Here is a 16,511-nt window from a genome sequence, read left to right on the forward strand (position 1 = left end):
TAAGAATGTTCTTATCTCACTAAGATGGATTTTCATAGTGGATACCATCAGGTTGGGTTGTAGAAAATGATTTGTGAAAAATTTATTTCAAATCCAATCATGGTTTGTTTGAGTGGTTGGTAATTCCATTTGGGCTTTTCAATGCCCCAACTACATTTGTGCGGGTAAGGAATGATGTATTTCGACCATTCTTGGATGGGTTCTTATTTTATATTTAGATGACATTCTTTTCTTTAGTAAAACAGGGGATGATCATGTAAAACATGTCAAGAAATTATTGAATACTTTCCAAAAGGATAAATTGTCTGTAAGGTTTTCCAAATGTGAATTTGGAAAAAATTCTTTGGTGTATTTGGGTCATATAATTGGATGAGGTCAACCAAATATTTATCCTTCAAAAGTTGATGTAATTGTAAAATGGCCTAAACCTACAAACGCTACAGAAGTAAGAAGTTTTTCAATACTAGAGAATACTCATGGCTAATTGCTCAGACATTGCATCTCCTTGGCATGCCCTGACCAATGTGAATTAGATTTTTAATGGGGAGGAAAGTAGCCATGGAATTTGAGAAGCTTACACCTCTCTTGTGTGTTCACTTTGGCGTAGGAAAAACCCTGGCTCATTTACAGAGGTTTTATTATTGGCCTCATATGAAATAAATTGTAACCAAATATGTAATGGGTTGTGTGATGTACTCTATTTGTAATATTAGTCCCTTGCATTTAATATTATTCTCTTGGGTTCATAATCCCTTGGGGTTTTAGTATTAATAGCTTAGTTTTATCATTCCCTTAGGTTTATAATATTAATCCATTAGGTTTATTATTCCCATAGGTTTATCTATCAATCATGTTCAACCATTGTAAATTATAGCCAACCATGGTCAAACATGGTCAACCATGATCAAATGTCACATTTTGACAATGATTATCTCAATATGAAAATCGGTCATGGTCAACCATCCTCCAACATCGTATTGTGGCACAAATTGTCTTGATTTCAAAATAAAGCATGGTCAAGCATGGCCCAACATCACAATGTGATAATAATTGTATCAATATGGAAATAAACCATGGTCAACCATGTTTATATTAGGGTTTATAATATTTATCTTATGGTTTATATACCTTGGGCTTATAATTTTTATCCCTTGGGTTTACAATATCAATCCCTTGGGTTTATTAATATAAGTGTTCATATTCCTAGGGTTTAATATGATTCCCTTAGGTTTATAATCCCTTGGGTTTTTAGTATTAATCCTTAGTGTTTATTATTCCCTTGGGTTTATAATATCAACCATGGTCAACCATCTTTATTTTAGTGTTTATAGTATTTATCTTAGCGTTTTTATACCTTGGCTTTATAATATTAGTCCCTTGGGTTTAATATTATTCAATCATGGTCAACCATGTTTTACAAAGTCAATCATAGTCAACCATGGTCCAACTTCGCATTATGACAAAGATTGTCTTAAGATGATAATCATGGTCAACCATGTTTTATAAAATGAAACATGGTCATCCATGGTTGAACGTCACATTGTCAAAAATATTTTGTTGATATGAAAATCAACCATGGCTAAGCATGGTCAACCATGGTCCAATGTCGCATTGTGACAAGGATTGTCTCAATATGAAAATAAACCATGGTCAGCCATGTTTATTTTAGTGTTTATAATGTTTATCTTAGGTTTTATATACCTTGGGTTTATAGTATTATTCCCTTGAATTTAATATTATTCCCTTGGGTTCATAATATCTTGGAGTTTTAGTATTAATCCCTTGGGTTGATTATTCCCTTGTATTTATAATATCAATCCCTTGGGTTTGTTATTCTCATGGTTTTCTAATATCAATCATGGTCAACCATGGTCAATCATAGCCAACCATGGTCAACCATGGTCGAATGTTTCATTCTAACAATGATTATCTCAATATGAAAATCAACCATGGTTAGCCATGGTCCAACGTCACATTGTTAAAAATATTGTCTCGATATGAAAATCAATCATTATCAAGCATGGTCAACCATGGTCCAATGTCGCATTGTGACAAGGATTGTCTTACCATGGAAATCAACCATGGTCAACCATGTTTATTTTAGGGTTTATAATATTTATCTTAGGGTTTATATACCTTACGTTTATAATTTTTATCCCTTGGGTTTATTATTCCCTTCAGTTCATAATATCAATCATGGTTTGCCATGGTCCAACATCACATTGTAACGAATATTGTCTTAATATGGGAATCAACCATGGTCAAACGTTGCATTATGACAAAGATTCCCTCGATTTGAAAATCAATCATGGTCAAGCATGGTCATATTGTCTCAATATGAAAATCAATCATTGTCTCAACCATGGCCAATCATGGTAAACCTTGGTCAACTATGGTCAACAATGTTTTATAAAATCAAACATGGCCATCCATGGTTAATCAATGTTAACCATGGTCAAACATCGCATTGTGACAAAGATTGTCTTGATATGAAAATCAACCACGATTAAGCATGATCAACCATGGTCTAGTGTCGCATTGTGACAAGGATTGTCTCAATAAGAAAATCAACCATGGTCCAGTGTCGCATTGTGACAAGGATTGTCTCAATAAGAAAATCAACCATGGTCAACCATGTTTATTTTAGTGTTTATAATATTTATCTTAGGGTTTATATATCTTGGGTTTATAATATTAGTCCATTGGGTTTAATATTATTATCTTGGGTTCATAATCCCTTGGGGTTTTACTATTAATCCCTTGGATTTATTATTCCTTTGGGTTTATTAATCTAAGGGTTCAACCATGGTCGATCATGGTCAAATGTCACATTGGACAAATATTGTCTCATTATAAAAATCAACCATGTTTATTTAAGATTTTAAAATATTTACCTTAGCATTTAATTGCTATGAATTAATGAATTATTTAATGAATTAACAATATTTGTATCAATAAATATTTATATTTAACATTTAGCAATATTAATAACAATATTTATATTAATAAAATAATAATAATAATAATAAATAATCATAATAATAATAATGATAATAATAATAATAATAATAGATTAATTATTATTATCTATTTCTTTATTTATTATGAATGAATGAATTATTAATAATTATTTATTTAATGAACTAATTAAGATGGAAAGAAATAAAAAGTAATTAATTAATTAATTAATTAAAAAATAAAAATTAGTCAATTAATTATTAATTATTAAATTATTTTTTTAATGAATTATTACCTAAGGCTCAATTGAGGCTGGCATAAAGACAGGAGGGCTTGGTTAAACTATTGGTAGATCAACGTGAATGATGCATTGCAAAACATAAATAACATTAAAGATATTGTTACTTCTAAGTTCAAAGAAAAAATGTGGTGTGAGAAAGATTTAGCGGCTAAAAGAAAATTAAGTTATTATAAGAAGGTCATCAACCCCACCCTAGAAGATCAAAAGTATCTCTCTATTTTTACTAGCTCAAAGAAGGAAATTAATATAGCAAAGATTAGAACGAATTCTCATGAGCTCCATAGTGAAACAGGTCGTTGGGCAGTTCCTAAAACGCCATGGATGGAAAGGATTTGCCATATATGTGAGAATAGGAACATCGAGGATGAAAACCACTTCCTCTTAGAGTGCCCCAAGTACAACCACATTGATCTCAGTTTCACAATCTGTGTTACAATATTGACCTTCCTAGCCTTTTACAATGTCAAAATTATAGTGAGCTCGGGAGGCTTCTCTCAAAGCTTTTTGAGCATAGGAATAAAATCTTAAATCAAAATAAATAATTTGTTTCTTTAGGTCCGATAGACCAATGTTTGGTCTCAGCAGACATTAACCATCATCATCATCATCAATATTTATTAATTAATAATGCTATTAAATTTAATTAACAATAAAACTAATAATATTAATTAGTAATAGTAGTAATATTAATTAATAATCATAATCATCATAATTATACGTCTTTGGCATATATCAACCACATTTACTAATGTGGTTGTGCTAGTAATAATATTATTTAGGTAAGTTCATTTAGATTTTAGGTTTTATTACTTGATATTATAGGGTTTATTATTATGATTTAATATTAAGGTTTAATACCTACTATAAATTTAATAATTATTAATGTGTCTATATATGTTTATTTAATTATATCAACTACTTTATTAATGTGGTTGTGCTAATAATAAATATTGATATACATAATAAACAAATTAATTATTTTAAATCATAAATATTGACATGCATAAAATAAAATCCTAAATCCTTGGATACTTCACTGTATTAATCCCATTTTATATGACATTTAAATTTCCATTGATATACATGATAAACAAATTTATGTATTTAACTATATCAACCACTTTATTAATGTGGTTGTGCTAATAATAAATATTGGTATACATAATAAACGAATTAATTAGTTTACGTCATAAATATTAACATGCATAAAACAAAATCCTAAATCCTTGGATAACATTAATTGACTATATCAGTTCCATTTTGCAGGACACGTAAATTTCCATTGGTATGCATGATAAACAAATTTATGTTTTTAAATTAGAAAGTTTAGCGTGCATCATATAAATTATTAATCATATTGTCTATGGCATTTGAATATCAAGCAAATTTTGAAAATGTAATATGGGATGGGATTTCAATATCACCTGAATGTTTGATACTAGCAGTTTCCCCTAAAGGTGCAAAGATACACTGAGGGAATTGAACATGCCTATGATGTTACTGCAAAAATGTTGCAACAAAGGAAAGATAATAACCTAAAGGGTGGAGGATGGAGGGGAGGAAATGTGTTTAGGCTTGCAAAAGTCTCACACTTGTGTCGATGTCTGTCTAATAGATGTTGCTTGAACCACCTCGCTAAATCATTTTTTCCAATCATACCATTATCTCAAAATCTTATATACATATTATATCTAAGCTATAACCTGCAAGGTAATTAAGAGAAACATTACCATAGGTCCTTATGGGACTAAAGTCAGTGTGTGTTGATAATGAGATTAAATAAAGAGCATCTTTCACTGGAGTGACCTTTAGATTCCATGATATTCTGCAATCAACATAAAGAAGGGGGTTTTTTTTAGAATTTTAGCTATCTCCTTTTAAAAGTATTAAATTAATTTGGAGCCATTTTCTTGGTGCCATTAATTCCAATTTTAAATTTAAATTTAAATTTTGCCTAGCAAATATTTGTTGGAATTGCAAGTTTATGTGGTGTAGTTTACAATCCAATTGTCCAAGTAAACTTTCAAGGCATTTTATCCATTTATACATTCATAAATATAGTTTTAAAAATGAAACGTTAGACATGTTATATGCATATATAGAACCAATATAGATCCATTTTGAAGAGGATTAAATCTCTTGAGGTGCATACATTTTTTTAAGTTTTGCACTCTAAAAGAGGTTCCATAGCCTATCTTTAGTCTTGTGGATGTTAAATTTTTCTTTCTTTCTTTCTCATCTTTCTAGAAGTAATTACAGTTTCCTTTTCACATCTCCCGAAATAATGAGTGACCATGTAAGTTGATCCTAGTTAAGAATTCTTTATGTCAAGGATGACCATTCCTAAACAAAAAAAATACCCAATAACATCTCAGGTTGAACATGATTTAAGGTGAAACTTTATCATAATTAGTTAATGCAATTTTGTGTGGAAGTTATCTCAAGAATCCCCAAATCCGGAACTTCTATACGAACTTGACCAAAAATTTATATATTTTCTATTATATAAACAAATTAATTAGGTTATGATCTAGCTGTAAATTGGTTGCAAAAATCAAAAGTAAGCTCATTTAGTTTTTCAATTAAACATTTTATATAATTCTACCTAAAAAAATCTCTTAAAACTAAGCAACACCTGGAAACCTTTACTTGAAATCTTGAAGAATAAATAATTGACTCATATCCCTATTAATAATTTAATCCCTCCTCTCTCATTAAAAAATTAATAAAATATAAATCAAAACAACAAGGAAACATTATCTAACATCCTCCTTAAACAATATAACAAAAACAAATATAATCATATAAATAAATAATTGGTTATTTCATAACTAATCATTTGATAATATTAAAATAAACTTAAATCATAATTTATTAATTATAATATTATAGTAACATATGAATTTAAATTAAGCATATAGTCATAATAACTCAAATTAAAACAAGTAGAAATTAACAATAGGAATTATATATAAAATTATAGGGAATTAATTAAACAAATTAATTAATTAAACAAATTAATTAATTAATTAAAAAACTTAATTAATTCATCAAACCAATTAATTAAATAATCAAATTAATTAATTAATTAAACAAATTAATTAAATAATAAATAATTAATAAATTAAATAAATTAAATAAAAAAATAAAAATCTAAACATTAACAGACTAATTGGATAATGGCCAACCTAATTTCTTAGATTAATTCTTTCATAACCTATATATATGCCCTAAAATATAGCTCATGAATACATCACTGATATCTTTAGAATATCTATTGACGCATCCCCTGATGATGGACTCACTTGGTAGTCCAAAACGTTGGGTTCATAAAACTCTATAACATGTCATTCCTCTTCTATTTAAAACTATCCTCACCTCTATAGATTCATTATTTAACAACTAAATGAAATCTTAAAAAATACATAATTTAATGTAAATATGATCATATTTATTAATATGCTAGCATCAAGAATAGTGTAAAATATCATGCCGAAAATGGCTTGTTTAAATCAAATTTAATTTAAGGTGTCTATTCCCCACTACATCATAGGTATCATGGATTTTGAACATGAAGCTCCATAACCACATCCTAAAAATGAATATATTTAGTTTTTATTTATGATATATAAATAAATATTCGACTGCACATTACATGTATCATAATCAACCTATGTAAAACCCTTGCACCTTTCCTAGTTCCAAGATGAAGATAATTCATTATATTTTAATAAAATAAGAACTCTTTTCTTGTAAAAGTTTTTATGACTTCGGTAATTGATCTGTTGCATGAGCCTGCTTATTTATATTTTATTTTCAATGTCATATTATAGTGATGCATATTTATTTCTTATTTCTTAGTAATTTAAATATGTAATATAATTGTAAAAAGTAAGGTTATCAAGCTTTTTATTAATATAAAGATTTAAATGTGAATTTTTTTAAAATAATGTTAATTAAAAGTGAATTTGATTAAGTGGAAACTTTTTATAAATAACTTAAAAAGTAATTATATTTAAAAAATAAAATCATCATAATATATATTTTTAAATAGAAATATTTAGTTGAAATGAAAGTGAGTATTTAATTGAAGTGATCATTTTTCCATCACTTGAATGTTAACATGGTTAATAATTCCATTATAATGCTTTACTTTTCTTTAATAATGAGTGAGTAAACATTTTCCCCATTTTTAATTTGAAATAACAAGTAAACACTACTCACTCTTGATTTGAATTAATACCTACTAAGTATATGATATGCATTTATAGTTTGGAAATTTTTCACAGTATTGAATTGTTTATTTTACATATAAATGTTGTGTATGTGGAATGGAGAAATTATAAATCTTAGTTTCCTAGGGATTGGAGATTATTCCAATTCTAATAAGTTCCTCCATAATAAGTTCCTCATTATTATTTATAAGATATGGTCCATTTTACAATAAGATGTGTAAATTTTTTTCTTAAGTTAATGTTGGCCCATGTCAAAAAAAATAGACAAACAAATGTCAAATGGAGATGAAAAATGTAGACAATGCCTAGACTTACTATTTTCAAAAGGATAACACCTTCGGTGTAATTATATAAATTACAAAACCCTATATAAAGAGAAAACCTTTTGGCTTGAGGGACTTAGACCCACGTTCAGGGTTAGCTACACTAACCAACAAAACCTTATGCCACCGACCCTTTCAGCAATGACCTGCTCGTGCAGACTGCAGTCTCACTCGAGGTGATATTGGGGGATGCTCGAACCAGGTTTCTTCATCCAAAAGGATATGGAGTGGGGATCTTGACTTAATATTACTTCCATATCTATTACTATGCTACGCTAGGTTACTCAATATAATATTTAATTCGATCTATTCATACCAGAAGACTACTCAAAGATCTAAAATTTTATCTATTGTGCATGGATCAATGGATCTTATTTGTAATTAACTATAACTACATTCAAATATGAATCCTGATCTTATCTTTATTATGCAACACAAAAGTAAACAGTGATCGCATAGAGTAATCTACCTTCAAAACATTCGTTATTAACTTCAGATCTTCACAATTACAATCTTTCTTACCCTACGCACATAATTGTAGACTTACCAAGGTATCCATGCACATAGCTGCAGGAGCCTTCCCCTTCACTCGAACATAGAAGGACAATTACAGACTCAAAACATGAGAAAATTGACCAATGAAATTGACCTTTCACTTACTAAGACAACCTTTTATATATATTTTCCTCTTACAATACCATGGTCTGCAAACCATTGGCAGAACTCAAAATATGCCAATTAATCCCATCCTTTTACAAAATAAGGGGCTTTGAGCTGCCCTAAAGCCCCTATCACTCCTAAAACACTGCATGAAGTGCCTTCCACTCCTCACATTGTGGGTTATTTACAAAACTTTAATAAAATTTTAACCTGGGGGGGACCTTATCCAACAGGCCCCCAACACAAATATGTGACTCATCCCAAGTTAATTAGCTAGTATATCCTAAATATTTTCTTTAAGATAGTTGTATGCATCCTTCAAAGGTTGAAGTGTACCTACGCACTACGTTGCATCCTGTCGTACTTCCTCTACCAACTTCTCTATCGTTGGGCCTATTGTCACCAGACGATGGTTCTTTTCATCTGACTTATGTTATTCATCTTGCTCTCCACTATCTGTGAGAGTTGAATGACTTCCTTGGCCCATGGATGCATCTGCACTAAAAGAATCTGCTCCTGTCACCACATCTCATCAATCTATCCCTGTAAAAACTTTCCATCCTAGAGACGGGGAAACCATTGTGCAGGTGCTAGGGTCTACATCGTCACTTTGATTTCATAAAACTATTGCTGCTTGTTGCAGATCTCTTCTTGTATATTCTGTATATGTGGGTCCTCCTATAGTGAGGCCCATATCTACTTTACACTACTCGCAAACCTCTAGCGGAGTTGCCGACTGCAGCCTCATCTGCAACTTCGTGATCTGTATTTCCAACTCGAATTTGACTTTGTCAAATTCTACCTTTGATTATTTTACTGCTTCCAAAAGCTTCTGAAGCTTCTCTTTAGGTGTTACCTCTGTCTAGATATGGAGCTCAGTAACTTACTGCATGCTTTGGTGATGGCCTATTCGAGCTGTTGTCTGTGAAAAACTACCTCATCTCGATCGTTGATGGCCTGATTCTTTTCCTCAAACATCTATCACTTGTCATCTTTAACTTCTTCAATCACCAACAGAGCGCATTGATCCTGTATCTCAAGTTCATTAGTGACTCCCTGATGTAGCGTGTGTAATATATGAATGGGGAGTGTCGTCAGATTGACACTCAAATTTTTCTAGTGTTGCACATGCTCTCGATCTTCAATAGTCTCAAAATGTTGAGCGTCACCTACTAGTTGCACAGCCTAGAGCTCGAATGTGATTACGATTTTCTGTGAGTTGCCTGCAATTATGCTTGATGATACTGTGCTCGCTTGAACCATGCTCACCTGAACCTCTAGCTTCTTGAGGCCTTATTGGACCTCTGTCAAAACTACTTTATATTAGTCTTCAATATTTCCCCATAAGTCCTCTGTCACAGTTGAGACTGTTTCTCCAATCTCGATGATGTCCCCCTCAGTGAGGACCATCAGTTCTGTGCCAGTAGATCTATTCAAATTTTTCTTCTTCTGCACTCCTCCAGCGCTTGATTTCTTACTTTTAACTATGAAAGGGGAATATACCTCCTCAGTGTCAAAAAAATGGTCTTCACCACCCTAATCATCGCCTCCGATGGTTTGTTCCTCCTACTCGGCTTCGTGCTTTGTCCTCGGTGCCATGTCCTTCTCGAGCCCGACTGTGAGTTTCTCAGTCACCTTCTAGCCCTTCTTGTCTCCCTTCTTGGTTGACTGCTTCTCAGTCTATGCGTGGCTGATTTTTCTTTCTCTACTCCTTCTGTTGGCGGAGTTAGCCAATCACATGACTAGTTTCTCACCACTTACATGATGTCATCATTAGTGATCAATAATGGAAGCTCCTACCTTACCTTGTATAAGTCCTTCTTGGCACGGATGTGTACATGGTGAAAGTATGCCTTAAGTCTACATTCTCTTTGTATTTTTCAAATAAAACTGGTGATAGCCTCAGCTTCTGGCTTATCACAGTGAACAAATCCATTTCAAACAAGACCTGGAACATCTTGTTTTTTGTAACATGGGTTAGCTTCTTGGAAGCCCACAGTGAGGCAAACCTCCTAGCCTAGTAGATGTCAAGGTCCAAAGTGGGGAACTATGACTGCTTTAGTGTTCTCCATGTTGTTAATGCTATAAAGAGAAATAACCACACATAGTGAAATTTCTTACCCTCTTACTGTGTCGCCTTTCAGTCCTACATAAATTCTTGGCACAAATATCCCGCCCAGTTAAACTGGACTCTCTTGCTACACTACGTAGCCAATGATACGACTAGCGTGAGTAAATCATCCACTAGATAATTTCTCATTATTTTCCCAACCAAAATGTGCATGGAAAAACACACAACCTGATCATTAATGGAGCTGATGAGAAATCCCCAACACTTCCTGATCAAATCATACTCCTTCATTGTCTCAGCCAGATTTTCTTCCTGATATTTTCCGATGAATGCGTTGAGGGGATTCACTCCTTGGTAGGGAAGCACAGTTATGCATCTAATCAACATATCATCAATGGGGATCCTCTCCCCCAGCCATAGATAGCCATCATGCACCAACACATTGGGCAGTCCTTCTTCAATGTTTGTTGATTCTTCGTCGGTCTCAATTCTAGATAGATGATCTGGCCCAACGTTAAATCTTCCTGGATTGGCTATTACATCAAAATCATATCCTTGGATTAGCAAGAGCCACCTGCAGATCTACCCCCCCCCCCAACATAGGTTTGTACACCAAGTAATTCCATGAACATCTTAAATTTTACGCCTAATAAGTAATGCTTGAATTTCTGTAGCACGTATACCATAGACAAGCCCTGTCGTTCTATTGTGGAATAATTCCTTTCTGCCTTAGATAATTTTCAACTCACAATAGTGATGGGGTGATCAATATTCCCTTCTCCTTGTTGCACTAAGATAGCCCCCAAAATTATGCACAATGCATCTACATGAACGTATAACTCCTTCTTCCAATCTAGAAACACCACGATCAGTGCAATGACCATTTTTTCCTTTAATGTATTAAGGCTCTTCTGACATTCATCATCCTAGGAAAAGGTGACATATTTCTTTAGTAGTTTTTCAATCGAAACAATGATCTGAGTGTAGTCCTTTATGAACTTCTGATAATAACCAGTATGTCATAGAGTTGAGTGTAGATGCTTCATGTTCTTCGGTGGATTCAAAATGATAATTAAAACAATTTTTGCAGGGTCCACCATCAGCCCCTACTTGCAAACAACATGTCCCAATAATATTCCATATGGTACACAAAAATGAAATTTTTTATGTTTAGCGAGATTTGATATTTCCTACAGGTATCCAAATTCAAGCGCAGGCTCGAAACATGCTTCTTTAACAGTCCAAAGATTGTCCATTCATTAATGTAAACCTCCAAAAATTTGTGAATGCTTTCTTTAAATGATCTCCATTCAGTAGAAAAAGTGGTCTTACTTCTACCTTCTAATGCAACCTAAACTAATCGTATCCTGAAAAATCATTTATAAAGATGTAGGCCTCATGTCCTCCCATGTTATCCAAAATTTCATCAGTGAACGGTGTTGGGAACATGTCATGTACGCATGTGTCATTCAAATTTCTTAAATCGACACAAATCCTTATTTCTCCCTTAGTCTTTTTCTCCTGCACTACAATCAGGCTCAACCAATTAGATTCTTCCATAGGTTCAATTATTCCAGCTACGATCATCTTCTCAAGCTCCTCCTTCACCTTCTCTTTGTATTTTTGGTTTAGCCTATATGATTGATGTTTCATGGGTTTCGCATCTAGCTTCAAAGCGATCTTCATGATTCCCACATCAACTACAATGCATTTTAACTCAGTGAAATTCATTGGAAATATCTCATGGTACTCCTGTAGTAATTTTGCAACCTTACCTACTATATTCTCATCCTAGTAATCTCTGATGCGCGCAAATTTGGGCTCTGCCTCTAAGCCTATATTGACTTTCTTCGTCTTAACAGGTTGTGTTATGTCAGGTATCTCAACTTCTAGTCCCACTACCTCACATTTTCATTTTGATTCGGGGATTTTAATGTTGTGCAGATATTCCTCACCCTCTTCCATGGTCATATTATAGCATTTTATTGCGTTCTGCGACTGCACGTTCCAATCGGGTTATACCCAAGTCATTGGCTCATTAGGTGTTCGAAAAATTGTTGCTCTGATTTCCTGAAGGGCATCATCGATACACTAAAAACCATATTTGAAGCTAAAGGTTAATATGAAGCCTTCCTTATGACTGTACTAGTCACCTGTGCCATGGCACAGTTCCGTTTCGAGACACCAATTCATCAGTATCACATCCAAAGTGTGGAAAAATATGTGTGCCCGTTCTGGTTGAGAGTATTCACCCCATGTCTTAGTCCAATGAGAAAAATCTTCTTCGGTATCATGCTTACCATTATACTTCTCTATGACCCTTGTGTTTGTATGACCAAACCTAAGCCGCATCAATCGACGATACTCCTTCCAATCTCCTATATTGTCTTTATGCATGCCCGACCATCGCGTAGGTGTAAACCTCAAAGCTATATCCAAGGCTTGGAATCGTTGTTCTTCTGGTACATCCCTTTCAAACTCATCAAGAAATAAGCTGACATCACCTATCCCATCATAGTAAGGTAAATTGTGTACCTTTGTTGAAATTTAGTGAAGAGATTTTGTAAGTCTGTTATAGCGTAGAGTAGAAACTTTATGCAATTGGCTCTGCTAGTTATCCAATTCCTCATCAGAGTCAAAGGCACACGAACTATCCTTCTCCCATCTTATCCTCCCATTTGCGGTGGGGTTGACCCAATCCTCGTCCCACACAGTTAACTTATAGATATTTTCGATATAGTCATTGCCATATTCGTTGCAGGCAGGTTATGTATACCACACTCCTTCAGAGGGGTCCAAAGGAACAATGACCCTAGTACCATTCTTCTCGAATAATATACTTCTTATTTTCAGATTGATTATGGCATCCATATCAAAATCCCAATCAATTCCCCGTAAAGCTAGATACAGATTACTATCATCCATAATCTCAATGAATTTAAAGTATGCCACCACACTTTCTCCTTCACTTCCCACAACAACGCCATGCAATTGACCCATCGAGATGATTTTCTTCTGATTGGCCATGCGCAGCTGAAGCAATGACCATTGTAGCTTTAGTTGTCCCATTTTCTCCCAGGTCTACTTTGGTATTACATTTTCATTTGATCTCACGTCCATAATTTCTTGATCCATTTCGAATTTGATAATTTGCGTAGTAAACTGCATCTATCGGACAATTCTTTTCTTATTTTTGTTGGCTTTGTTTACTATGTATTGTTCAATTTGTTGCTTCTCTTTACTAGCTCAATTGTTGATATGTTCTTGAAATCCTTCCATTGCTTTTTGATCCCATATAAACTTCATACATGTCTACAGAAAGGACGCTAGAAGGGTCGGATCAGGGTTCTTTGTCACAGTAATCGCTTCAGGTTTATTCTTCCATGGTACTAGTGTCTTCGACGTCGAAGCTCCTGGGTTCATGAAACTCTTCTTTGCTTCCATGAAGATTTATTTCTCCCTATGCATATTGAACTTGATATTCTTTTATCCAGCCTTTCTAAGCCATATATCATCCATAGGATTTTTACCCTCTGTTTTGTCTTCTTGTGTAGCTAAGCCACTTTTTGCCACTATGTTAACAATTGGGTCACCTTCACGCGGTTCAACCCTAATCATCTACAAGTTCTGCGCAGTCTGTTGATTCTTATTTTCCTACATTTTAGCTATCAAAATAGGAAAATCCTCTATTACATGGTCGAACTATCTACAATACTTATAGGAAGGGGTAGTGGGGTTCTGATTATCTCGTGAAAAAATTCCAGCCTCGCCACAGTCATAACATATAATCTTTCCCTGACCTCATCCATCGCCCCGTCCTCAACTACATCCTTAGCCCTGAAATCCTTTGTGGGTTGTAGGTGAACCATGATCTTCCTCAACATGGCCTTCATCTTGCATTCTATGCGTCACAATTTTCTCTATCATCAAATCATAGTTGTGACAATTTCTTTCATCATATCCTATTGATCCGCAGAAGTTACAAAATAACTACTTTTGCACCTACACATACCTCTGTAACAAATAAAAGTGGTCAATCAGATGTTCGTCTACAACTCGATAAATACTGTACCAGAGACTCGATTTGGTACTTGGTCCAACACTAGGTTCCGACTTCAAAGGATTAGGACCTCCAATAGCCAAATAATCACAATGGACAGGACACCGGTCCTTATAGTGACCTTCCACTTTAGAGCTTATGCACCAAACTTATGTGCGCATATCAGGCTGAACTTCTTTTCCCTTCTTCAAATCTTGTAGCTCCATATGTAAGCTTGCTAACTGGGTCTATATCTATTGAAATCCTATGTTAGTATCATGTTCCGGCAATGCTTCTTGTTTTATCGCAATTTCTAATGCCTCATCTTGCAATGTGATCTTTTGCTACGATAGCGGTAATCTGAGATGTGGTAATAGCACAACTATATACTTGTTGTCTTAGTGGGCCCTGACCTAGGTTCAACATTAATTAGCCAAGAAAATCCCTACACTACTAGCCCTTTCAGCATCAATTCGTGGAGCGCAGACTGAAGTCTCACCCAAAGCGGTATGGGGGGATGCAAGAACCAAGTTTCCACACCCAGGGATGGTAACGATGTCATTTTATACCATAAACCTCCCTTTGTGCAGAATGGTAAGCCTTTTAGGGCTTATCGATATGCTTCTCTTATTTGGCTTCTAGACCTTCGCGAAGGTCTACGATCATCCTTCACGGACCCTAAACAAGTGATTTATCTACTTACGTGCTTCTGTAATTACCCTTATCTTTGTATTTACCCAGATCGGCTTAAGTATCTGATAAATTCAACATGCATTAAGGTATTCTTCGTGTAAACAAATATTATTACTTGCGTTCATATAACAAAGAAAAACATATAGATTCGCACATCAATACAACATTAAATCATAAACCCAATATTCATCATAACATAATCAATTGCTTTCATAATAGAAGTAAATAGATCAACACATGTAGTTCTAGAATAATCCTCTTTATTAATGCTGCAAACCTTTGTTACAGACTCTAACTATCCTACGCACATAGCTACAGGAGTTTTTGCACTCAGTTGTGGACGTCTACCCTAAGCCTCTGCACACACAACTACATAGCCTCTTTCCTACACTAAGACTCTTCGCTCTTAGCTCTTACTGACCCATTACATCAATATCCAGGATCTGAACTTAACTGCCTTAAACTCTTCTAAGACTTCCCTTTTTATACAATCCCATGGTCCACAAACCATGGGTAGATGTCCTAAAGTCGTCATGACTTACATAAATGAAGGGGGGAAACCCCTTATGACACTTTACATCTTCACGCTTTGTGACCACAACATGCGGAGACTTTACACCTTTTATACAAAAACTTGGGCTTTCTGCCCCAAAACTTTGGCTTTTAACCCCAAAAAGGACCCTAGGTGACCCTATCACAATAGGTCCCCAATACAAATATGGTGACTCGCCCCTAAGTCACTCCATTGGCGCAGAGATATTGTCGTGAAGACCTCACAACTCCACTTGAACTACTGCAACTTTAGCAGTACACTGCGTCGTCGCCTACTTAACCTTCTCTACCAGCTACTTCGTTGTTTGTCCTGTGATATCTACCTTGATTTTATGCTGTGTTGCCTGCAGGCTAGCCAACTTTCCCTCAATGGTGGCAGTGAGCACATAGGCTTCGTCTAGCCAATGCCCTAATCTAGCCTTCAACACTACCACTCTACATTGTGTTGCATCTGCCTGTTCCTTCAAATCCTTTACTTCCTACAACTTTGTCAATCTCTGTGTCATAGTGACAGTGCACGTCGTCACTCTGACCTCATCATACTGTTGTTGTAGTTCCCTCGCATCTGTTGCTAACATCTACAGGTTGGGATCTTCCTACAGACTATTAAGTACCTCCAGTGACTGCATGAAGAGCGCAGTGTAATCTGTTACCGTGGCATCTACAACAACAATTTCAC

This window comes from Pinus tabuliformis, chromosome 5_1, assembly GCF_031772625.1.
Source record: "Pinus tabuliformis cultivar Carrire ecotype Pingquan chromosome 5_1, CPIR1, whole genome shotgun sequence".
NCBI lineage: Eukaryota > Viridiplantae > Streptophyta > Pinopsida > Pinales > Pinaceae > Pinus > Pinus tabuliformis.